Source organism: Dermacentor andersoni, chromosome 5 (genome assembly GCF_023375885.2).
Source record: "Dermacentor andersoni chromosome 5, qqDerAnde1_hic_scaffold, whole genome shotgun sequence".
Lineage (NCBI taxonomy): Eukaryota > Metazoa > Arthropoda > Arachnida > Ixodida > Ixodidae > Dermacentor > Dermacentor andersoni.
In genome coordinates this window covers 138,080,695-138,092,794 of record NC_092818.1, presented here as the reverse complement: position 1 = coordinate 138,092,794, position 12,100 = coordinate 138,080,695, and positions in this window count along the sequence as shown.

The following is a 12,100-nucleotide window of genomic DNA, read 5'->3' as shown; positions in this document are numbered from 1 at the left end:
GGGACATGAAGGAAAGCAACGACGCTGACTTCCAAATGACGTTATTTCCACAAATTGGCACTGACCGAAGATCCGGAAGCACGCCGCGTAAGCAAGCATACCCACAAAAACAAGCGATCAGCATGAGTTGTGTAAGTGCATTATCTTTCTAAATAGGTTGCATTTAGGCACATTTCTTTGTTGCAGTATGGTTATAGTGAGAGATTGCCGATAGGTTTCACTCTCTTTTGTTGCGCTTCTACAACTAGGGCCTATTCGTGCCTCAAGCTGTAGGACTGTCTTCCGCTGGTACCTTCTGAAAATTCTCCAATGTACCCAATTGAATTAAGTTCCCAGCAAGTCTGGGGAGAGCGCGTCAAGAATGTAAGCTTATACCAGCTCTTTACGTGTACATTCATTGTGGCGATGTGTAAAAAAATAAGGAAGACTGCTGCTGATTAAAGTTTAACTCCCCACTGATCAAATTTAGCTTCTTTACATGGTGCCTACTGTACTACCTTGTGACGAACATCTTTTTTTTTTTTGGTTTAAAAGAGGAAAAAAGAGCAACGGAAAGACATGGACGTTAACCAGTTCCGTTTAGAAGGTGCGTCACAATGATTATACTCTAAGAATAACAGCCACTCTTCTTGAGTTCTTTCTTTGAAACCTTTTCAATATAAATTTGGTGTTTATTTCGTAGCTTATATCGCCGTTTTTATCATTCCGTGCCCGCGAATATCAACATTGTTGTGTTTCTCGAGTTGTTGCAGTTCAAATGTGTGCAGTTGTCGTCCTAGCTTAACAACAAAATTAGGGAAGCGCTCAATCGGTTGCATGCAAACTGGCAATATTCGGCGTTATATCTGAAGCTGCAAGAGTTGTGTTCCGGTGAGAGTGGACAACCTATCAGTTTTGCAGAATTTTATGTGGACGAAAACGCAGAAGAAAGATAGGTCCTACAAGAAATAAACGCAAAAGAGGAGACGCAGCCCATCTAGCAATAATTTACTACAAGTCAACCAAGCCATTACTCGTCAACAAACTCGAAGTCAAAGTGTAACTGATGTTTGAACACCCACATGTTAAGGCCAACCATTCATGACGTGCAAAACTGTGTTCTTACATATATAGATTTCTTCGTTTTAAATGACGCTGCAGTTTCTTACAGTCAGCAGACGCTATCTTATAGTCCAGAAGCGCGAAAAGGGTAAGCTCGCAAAAGTGCGTCTTTCGGAGGATATAGCCGCTTTGTTAGTCGCACCTAAAACGGATACCGCACATGCGTCCAATTATACTTCATCCCCCCTGCTGTTACTGAGGCAAACTGTTTCTGATGTAACACAAGCGGATATGCTGAATACCGAACGTGCAGTTTTCGCGAAAAAGCAGTTGCTTCCACTTCGTTGCCTAAACGGCTACGAGCTTCGCCAAATTTATATTACCTCATTCAAGGTCGCATTTTACTTATTTTTCTCCCTTTCTATCTCTCTCTCTTTCTCTTTCTATTTTGGTATTTCGCTACTTTCCTTTTACTGCCCCAATGACACTTCGTTCCTTACAGTGAGCGCGATCGAAAAGTGCAGCCGCCGAAAGCGGAATAGGCAATTTCCGAAGATAAATGAAGGCGGCGAAAGTACCCGGGTAATCGAACGATGGCGCTATAGGAAAGCGCGATGCAAGGGTAATTGCAGCGGCCTAGAATTGAAGCTCGACCTGAATCGGGAATAAACACGTAGTAGATTAATCATGGAGAGAAGAACATTGTCAGAAAATATTGCATGTGACGGAGCTCGCGGAGAAGCAAGAAAGACACTTGCATGGTCCTTATTACTTGTGTTCTAAGCAGAGCAGTAGTAACCCGTTTATCAGAACACCAATGCACCACTATAATAAAACATTAGGGCCTCTGTAAAAACCTTTGTTAAAGTGGTCTGTTTGTACATCTCAGATTTAGTTCGTAGCGCTCAGCCAGCATGAGTTCACTGAAAAGTCCTTAAATATTTTAATACCGGTAACAAAGGTGCGAAAATCATTCGGGATAAACTGAGCTATGAACTGTTCTATACGTATGTATAGTACCTATGTTCGATGAATTACGCACCCACGACGTAGGACTGTGTGCTCCAGGGGTCAATCATCTTTCGATTACCGAACATTGGAGTGGCAGGCCATGTTTTACGTTTTGTGAACGTGTTTCTCCGGCGACAGGTCAATGCAAGTGCAATTAGGAACGACGTCAAGTGACGGAATATCAGTTTCACGAGGCGTGCCGAAGAAAAGTGTCCTGTTCCCTTTACTGTTCAGTGTTGCCATGGCTGGCCTGTTGCTTGGAGAGATGTGTTTCGCCTCCTCCTCAAGGCTTTTAAATATACCAACCTATTGAATGAATGGTGAAGCTTAGCAATCAATGCTAAACGTAACCAGTCATGTAATGCAGTTGACAGCCTCATGAGTCGGGTGATAGCGTTCAACCTATGTATGCTGCGATGAACTGCTTATTCATATGCATGTTTATCCCTGCACAGTAAAAGAAGGGGCTTGGGCGCAGCAGTTTCCAACGTGCCTCTTCAAGGCTAGGTACTTCTCCTCCTCATTAACGATAACATTTGATTTGAGCATCATTCAACAGAAACCGTGAGTATTCCAGAGAGCGACGGCCTACTTCTTCTGGAGATCTGATGATGATGCATCCCTTGACACGTGGCACGGTACGTTGCTGTTGCTGATGATAATGATGATATATTCGCATCCCCTTCGGAACGGGGTGATGACAAATAGTCAGCTAGCCTGCTTGAGTTAACCTGGGGAGGTATTCTGTCATACCCTTGTTACACGGGCGACCTTAACCGCGGTTATCGCTAAACGCGTTTAGCGCGGTTACATGGCAGGCGAAACTGAAGCTAGGCTGCTAACCGCGGTTGACCGCCAACCGAGCTTGGTAACCTCGGTTTAGTGTAACCGACGTTTCGGAAACGGGCAAAATTGCGCACAGTACTTCTTCTGAGTGCAGCGCTGGCGCTTCCCAGATACCTTCCAAAAAGCGTATCATATGGCCTGACGCGACAACTGAGGCACTGATACGACGCATTTGGGAAGATAATCTGGCCGCTCGGCGCTCAAGTAGTCGAAACGCGCGCCTCTACACAGAGATCACGGCTACGCACAAATTTCGAAATTTAACAATAGCGCAACCAAACTGGACAAGTGAGACACCGACAAACGCTGTGTGTTGGTTTGCGTCTCACTTTCTCGTCCAGTTTGATGGCGCTGCTTTTAAACTTATAACTTCAGTATTTCTAACATGTACTTTATTTGTGATAATTTGTGCAATGTTAAATCGCAAAGTAAACACATTAACACCTGAAAGCACTGCCTTTTCTTCGTTTTTAATTATTTTCTTTCTTTTTGTAAATGCAAGCGTATAGTTCCAAAGTGCATTCGCGTAAATTTGTACTCCTTTTAATTATGTAGCCAATATTTGTTAGTCGAAACATTCATTTGTTCATTAAGAATATTTTTTTACCTTTTCGTTCAGTGGAATTAATTTTATTTAATATTTACCCATTTGTAACCCTTAATTCTGACTTTTTAAATAGTTGTATGCCCAACAGGCATGCTCACAACTGAGAGTAGGAGTATCGAAAATAAATAACCTACCCCTGCAAAACGCAGTCTTACACGTTAAAACTCTCAAATATGACAATTGTTTTGCTGAAAAATAACATCTTTATACCACTGTAATCAGATGTCGAAGAAAAATTATTCAAAATGAAGCCTTTATGCAAGAGATGACGTGACGCGTCATCAGACCATTAACCGTGATCGGTATAGCCCGTGTAACTCTGGCGGACTACGGTTCGCGTTATTCACGGTTGAGCGAGTTAACCACGGTTAAGTTTAACCGCTGTTAAGCTGCCCGTGTAACTAGGGTATAAGAGCACACCTAGTGGACATGTCCATTTCGTCTGCTATTGAAGTTCTGATTGGCTGTGGCGCAACCCAGCCAATCAGAAATTCAACAGCAGACGAAATGGGCATGTCCCCTAGGTAGACTCTTAACAGAATACCTCCCCAGGTCCGGCAAGATGCAGCATGCAACTTTTATATGCAACTGCTACATGACGGGACACCTGGTGAAATATAACGGAAATGCAATACAAAGTTTGTGTGTATAGGCGCTACGCGGCGCGCATGTCACATCGCGTTTCAAATGGCACGATACGCTGCTAATGATGATGATGCATTAATAGCATTCCCGTTAAAACGGGACGGTGACGAACAACCACCTAGTCTGCTTGAATTAATCTGGCATGCCAGACATGTTTTTATTCCATTACATCAATATTTGTACATCTCTATAATCTTCATTTTCTTCCCCGAGACTTCTGGCCTGCTGCTTGGAGAGATGTGTTTTGCCTCCTATGAAATGACACCCATGCAACTTCTACATTGCGTGCTACCTGGTGTAGTAATATGCAACCGCAATGCAAAGGGTGCACGTATAGAAGCTATGCGGCGCGCATCTCACATCGCAAGGCCAGTGGCACGATACGATGCTAATGATGGTGATGATGATTTATTGGCATCCCCTTTGAAACGCAGCGGTGACATAGTCATAGAGCTAGCGTGATTTATTCGGGTATACAATATATATATATATATATATATATATATATATATATAGAGAGAGAGAGAGAGAGAGAGAGAGAGAGAGCATTCATATATACATTTCCTTGAACTTCTTTTTTTTCGTCAAACCTTCTTTAACTGCCTTGTACCGCTACCGGTGAATCTGCTACATGGCGCTCCATCTGGTGTAATAATATGCACCTGCAATGAAAAATGTGCACGCATTGACGCTACGCGGCGCATATGTCACATCGCGTGTCTCCTCGCGCGCTAAAACGCATTTATAAAGCATTATTCTGCCGCGTGCTAGCAAGCGCTGGCGTAGCTGGCTGGCGGTTCCTTCCTTTCAAAAAGACAGCGAGTAATACACCCGATGATTTATTAGGCATTCAAAATGCATAAAGTCTTCCGCATTCTCAAACTCGCTTACGAGTAAAGAAATTAAATGAAGAGTTCGACGAAAACTCGTCTGGTCGGGATTACTCATGGTCAAGGGTAAAACGGAGACCGACCAAAAACATTCGAAGAAACCAAGACTTTTCGGCTCCCATACGGTGGCGTTGTTCACGATGAAAGTAAACGAAAGGGGGTAGATGATTATGCACGTGTGAATAGATGGCGCGAACAGCGGGCATAAACGGATGGAAGGCTGCCGTTATTGCGGTTCGGCGTGGTATCATTCGTTTGGATTAGTAATGACTCGTGATGCAAACGCGATGTTGAATTACTTTCAGTGGCTAGCAGATTCGCCCTACCCCAGTCAATATCATGCCATTCTGTTACAGAATGCACCATCTATTCACACGTACATAATCATCTTTCTCCTTTCGTTTACGTTCATTGTGAACAAGGCCCCCGTATGGGAGCCGAAACGTCTTGGTTTCTTTTGATGTTTTGGTCGGCGTTCGTTTTACCCTTGACTATCGCTTACGGGTAGCCGAATATCCTGCGAAATCAGCTAGCAACCATTTAAGCAAGCACTTTAAGTTCATGTTTTAGGTAACAAAACTGCAAGCTTGCGCAAAGACTCCGGCCGTAAATATCACATGATCTTAATTTTTGCATAGGTTGAATGATCGAGCATGGCCGCTTGCGCCACATTTTTTTTAAACTACTGACACTACGGTCTCTTATTACGAATACCGTACGCGTGACCGTGCCCGTAGTGGTTCTCTTGAGCATTGGGCAGTCCTTTCGGATGAAATTACTCGTTTTGCAAGAGGGTGAGCTGGGGACATCTCAACGTAGGAGAGGCATAAATGGTGTATAATGTGATGTGGGATGTGCTCGACGGTATCATTTTCTGCGTCATGTAATATGATCTTCCATTATGAAACATGGTCACGGCACCTACGGTGACGTAACAACGAAATTAGCAATGCGGATGCTGGACCTGCGCATTGAACAGCGCCCATTCGGTGCATTTCGTATTTATGCTTGCGTATTTTTTCAGCGCTGTAACCAAGTTTCACAATGCCACTAACCAAATAGCCCAGATTTCAGCAATAACAATATTCTTCTACCTTCTAGTACATCTCGCTGACGTGCCTTTTTTATTCGAAACTAGGTAGTCCTTTTCCCGTACTTGCCTTTGACAAACCATAAATTTATCATTTTTTAATTAAACAATGCTGCTTTTAATGTTAGTGTATTCTATGTGTACGATGTATGGCATAAAGGATATGTACAAAAAGGGACATACCACTACCTCTGTTTTTTTTATATCTATTGCTTGCGATATCTAGGGAAAGTGAATACTACGCACAGAGCAACTAAATCTTTTGGCAGTCCAAGTTCACAGCCAGATATTTATCCTTACCCTGTGCTTCATTTTTTATTGTAACATATGTCACCTATGATGTGGATTTGTCACTATAAGGCACCTACAGTGGCCGCGTGAGAATTCAGCGCTCTCTCGACCTGCGTACTTCGGAAAGTCATCTCAGTAGCTGTGCATTTCAAGTACACCCTTCGTTGTCGACCTTTCTATGCTAAGTTGGCCGACGTCAAGCACTTTGTTCCTACTGTATATGTACAAATAATGTGTTCAAAAAATTATTGGTTGCACTGGCTGCACACGCACGAAACAAATCAATTACTACAGCGTTGTTTCCCTTCTGAATATGAGGCAAAAGTAAACGTAAATTGCAATGAAAAATGCTTTCAGAACGTGACTCTCGATCGAGTTTCGTGTAGCGATAGGTTAGCCTTCCTGCAGTTCTTTTCGTACGCAATCTGGACTCCTTTCCACAAGTAGCACAGGAGCTGTGTGCTAGGCTGAGCTTGTGCGTTCTTGACAAGGGCCGCACACTAAAATCCTGAGCACGGTTGCGATAATTCCCGCGTGTTAATTTTCCTTCACTGTCACCAAGCTCTCGCCATTCGAAGAAAGTTCATACGAAATTAAGAAATGACGAGGGCTTTGTGCTAAGGCAAGTTTCGCGAACTCTGTCCCACGTGAAGGTAAACACCCAGAAAACCATCTCTGTAGGACGTGTGTGGTGATACACAGCCATTGTTTACGACCAGCCCTTGCATGCTCCCGCGTGCTTGATACGAATTTTGTGCACCCATCATCTGACATAACTAATGAGCAACCCGGCGTGTCAGCGCCGACATCTACATTGGCGAGTCCGAATACTGCGCACGGAATAGCGCTGTCGACTTCGGAGTTCTGCAGTGCATGGGGGCTTGCTTCTGCAAGTGAATGGCGTGAAAGCCTGTCCTTTAGGAAGAGCATTCGTGTGAGTTGTTTTCTTCTTATGGTTATTTAAGGCCGCAAATGTGTCGTCCCAGCCTCACATCTTTTCCGTGGAACTGCGCCTCCTTCATTGATTGTGGCAGAAGCACCTTTTGTCCGTGACAGGACATGCAGGTCTAAATAAGAGCGTCACTTTCCTTGCGGGCTTGCGTTCAAAAGAATGTCGTTATTGCGGGTATCTCTAGGTTTCCGCGCAGCTGACCATAATTCACTGATACGACCACTAGCCACGACATGTCCATTTATCAAGAATTGGGCGAATGATGTCACATCGATGAGTATATACATGCCCATCACCGTCGCCACAGCTGTTAGTTACAGCCCCTTACCAGTCTTTCCAATAGGAACATAAATATTGCTCTCAAAAACCTAAACAATTGTATTGTCTTCGATTCGCTATACAGAGAGAGAAAATGTTTGTAAATAAATAAATAAATAAATAAATAAATAAATAAATAAATAAATAAAAGGCAAGCCCTTTGGTGCTTCCAGCGAGGTACCTAGATGAGGCTGATTACTTCGCCCGTGAACAGACCTGTGTAGAAGATAGCTGTCCTATATGGCTTTGCGCTGGACAGATATAACTAAAGCGATTTCTTTTCGTGCCAGATAGATTAACTGTAGTACTGTAGCTAGCTGGGCGAGTCGGTACATCTGCATTATCACTTAGAGTGCGAACAAATCTCTCAATATGTATTTCTTCTTTGTTCGCGTTTGATTTGTTCGCGCTATAAGTACTAATGCAGACTTATGAGCGCACTACTAGTGGACAACATCGTATTGGACGGTGTTGAAGTTAATGTTCTCGATGCGACTAAACACTTAGTGTATACGTCCATGCGGAGCACGTTGGCAGGTTCCGAGTGCTCGTTGCAGTAAGGTGGTAGTTGAATTATATTTTAAAAGTACCTAGACAAAATCAGCTCTTTATCGTGTGCATTAACCATCGCAAAGCCTCCGGACTCGTGTAACGCCATTAGTTCGCCGTGTGTTGCGTGCGATACATCGCTGTCAACACCGTCCTACTATATAGCGCCCGTCCGAGCTGCCTTTGTTCTGTCGCGCTGCCTGCCCACGCTCTCTCGTGAAAAGCCTGGTACTGGGGTTTCGAATCATAGTGTATGGCATAACTTGTTGAAGGTTGCGCTTTCGTGGAGCTGGAGTTCATCGGAAGTTCTACATTGTTTGCGCCTGAAAAGCGTCGGAGCCACGGTGCCTGTGAGTCGAAGGGTTGTTTGCTTACTACGTCTTGAAAAGTAAACAAGTTTGGCGCTTGCGCGCATTATTGTAGCATATGGTTGATGTAATGAGCTTTGTGTAACTAGAGCAGAGCGCTTTCTAAGCGTAGGTTCTCCATGTTGCTGTGCACATTTAGCAAGCACTTTCACGAAAGCTTCCTCTGATGCTACCGCCTACTTGCATTTTGCTGTGAAGTATGCTACCCGCCTTGATTGCTATGATTGAATGGGCACACAGTTATGAAAAGATTGAAAGTTACTGTTTGTTCGGTAGCTTTCTGGCAAGAAAGTCTTCGTTATATAGGCATTCCCGCAAGTACCGTACATATGTTATGCATACGTCGATATGTCATGGGCTTCGTGCGTTGCCACATGAATACTATGTTTGACGCTTGACCTTGTATGAAGCTTGTATGCAGATTTTTTTATATATAACTCAGTTTGAAGGCCTGCGTCGCGAGAACCTGTCTGTATTGTTTATGTTCTTGGGTGTCTTCACGTGTTTGTCTTCTATATTGGAGGGCAGATATAGGCCGATATTTCAATAACGAGGTTTCTTTTTAATGGGTATATTTCATTCAGACGCTGGCCTTTATTATTGATATAGATATTTCATCTTAAGAACAAGATGTCAGCTCTTGCAATCATAGGTTAGGGCCCTGCGTTTCAGCACTGCGTAATAAAGTAAAGAGTGTGATTTCGTAGCGATACTTGCCGCTCGATTCTATGCCACTCTTATCGCCCACCGTTATTGGCCTGCTATTCCAGCACGTAACACGGGCCGGGGCGTCGGTCAGGCCAATAAGGAATAGCGAAAAGGAATAGCATCGCTACAATATTGCGGCGTAGCTTTCAGAATGTTTTTCGAGTGCTCAATATTTTTTTTTCTTAATCCAATGCTCTGTTCTCATACATATTTAAGTTGTGGTGATGATTGTCCTGGTAGTCTGATGTTTGCTGATGATTTCATTCCTTCCTGAAATTTTACTTGGTACAAAATAGCAGAGAGAGAGAGAGAACAAATGATAAATCGAAGGCAGGGAGTTTAACCAGGACTGTGTATAGACCTGAGGTATAACGAAGAGGCATTTGTACAAGCAGATGCCGATTGATGCAGCTGCCTGTGTGATGCTCTTTTTGCAATTCCACATAACACTGGTAAATCGCTCATTTCCACGTTCAAAGCGCAATAAATATAACATTTCTTACTGCTGAATGCTATGCGGATTCTGGAGGCATCCCTACACCCCACAGGAACCTGCTGCACTGCTGGAAGCTGGACAGTACAACAATAAAGCATCTGTTCTGCGTGCTTTCACAAAGGTGTGTATAAAACTTTCGCTACCTTGCGAGTTGTAGGATACATTTCTGTAATATGCAGTCATATTACTGCATATGCCATTTTCAGGGTTTCTAGTGGCAGATCACGAATTTTATCCTTTGGTGATTTGGGGTGCCCTCAGTTTAATGAACTTACCTAAACATAATCGGGGGCGTCAGTAATTATGCCTGATATACTCCACATAGACTCTATAATAATCTAGCGTAATTGCCTTTTTAAGAACCGCGAATTGAGGTTTCGTACTGTGAATAATGCGGTCTCGAGCATCTAGAAAAATGCGTTCTACCCCCTAAAGACATGGTTTAGGCAAAAAAGTCTTAAGCAATGCTTTCGCACAAAAATTGTATCATTGAGTTTCACGGAAGCCTGTCTGGTCGCGATGAAACATGACAAAGACATAGATCAACCAAATAAAACTTTAAAAGCAATACATTTCGGCTTCCATACGGAATTCGTGTTCACAAAGGGGGAAAAATAGAAGTGCCTATTTAAGTAGATTTTAGCATTTGACGCAAGCACCACGCATAAGTTGGGGGAGTGTTCCTTGGTTTCAGTTGAGCATGTGTTCTGTTGATTTTATCTCTAAGGGCTCCGGGTACAGGCGTGGCTTCCAGTTTTTGTTCCTGGCTGATTATACTAGAGTTCATCCAATCACTATAGTACGCAGTCTTTGCTGCATGCTCTCCCAGAGCATTTGATGTCACTCTTATGCACATCGTTATGTTGTTGGTGTAGCTGTTGTTCAAGCTTGCCCATCTCCCCCATGTAGTTAGCGTCGTGTATTCACGTTATGTGTGAAAGTTCAGAAATAATGTGAGTGAAATTTTGATGCGGTTTGTTACTGGGATATTTGTCGCGTTAGTTTAGCATGGTTTGTCACTGGGATTGCTCTCTCATTTGTTTAGCTTCTTGCCGGGTTCTTGCGAATTAGATTTCATGCACAATGAGATGTAGCGAACACACTTGACATATACATGAAGAAAATGTTTACAACAAATATAACATATATTCTTGGGCACATATATGTGTGAATAAAATGCGCAAGCATCAATTCTGCCTACAGAAAAAATTTAAAAAAGCATGTTTAACATGCACCCAAGCTGCTGCTAACGTTGACGTGCGAAATGTCCTTCTTCGTCGTGCTGCTTGCGATACGAAGCTGCATACTCTATTTGCAATCCTGCGGTGTGCTTATTAGCAACTACAAGAGATGTTGGTCTGTAGTTGATGGAAGAATGGATGTTACCGGACTTGTGCAGCGGAACCACCTTCAAATTCATGTTAAGGTACACTTTTCGGTGCAAATTAGATGAGGACAAATAACACAAACAAAACGACGGGCACATGTTCTCTATTATCTGTGAAGTACAACGTAGAATACTTTTATTAGGACACTGTTATTATGGGTATTCTATAGATGAGCAGTCCAGGCAGCTGCGTTTAGTACTGATCAGTTTACTGCTGCTAAATACAAGAAAATTGTAGTGACAAGGACTATTTGAAGGACTTTTCAAGTTTGTCTGTAAATTTGTATACTGAATAAGTGATGTCATTGCATTTATTGGCTGTTAGGCATGTCTCGTTGAAGCCGGTTTAAGAACTTTGAATAACCTTGCTGCAACTGATTTATGGCTAATTCACATATATGTATGATTCCTACATGTAACAGGTGTATATTCTGTGCAGTGGGGCCTCATTATTCGTTTTTTGGGCGGTGTTCCAATGCCCACAAGGACCTTGCCCAAAAAGAGGCGTTCGGCCTCAGATGTGTAAATGCCATTCTACGCATGTGTGGTAAGGCAGTCAGTTGAAGTCATTGTTTTCATTTTAGGTGATATGAAGTTAAATTATTTTGCATGGCTGCTGCATGCTATCTCATCCGCATATAATGACAGGATGCGTCAAGCTATTCTAATTGTTTCTGCATTTTCTCCTTCCTTAGGCACACAGCAAGGCATCCTAATTTGACCACGAGGACATGAAGAATGCATTATCGTCGCTTCTTCTTTGTGGCTTCGAAGGACATGCATGAAAAGTTTTCAAAATAAATATCAGTGTTTCAAAAGATTGTTGTTTTGCTAACAGATACATTTACATCCCACTGATGTTCAAGGTTACATCAGAATGGTACAAGAATACTTGAAAAAT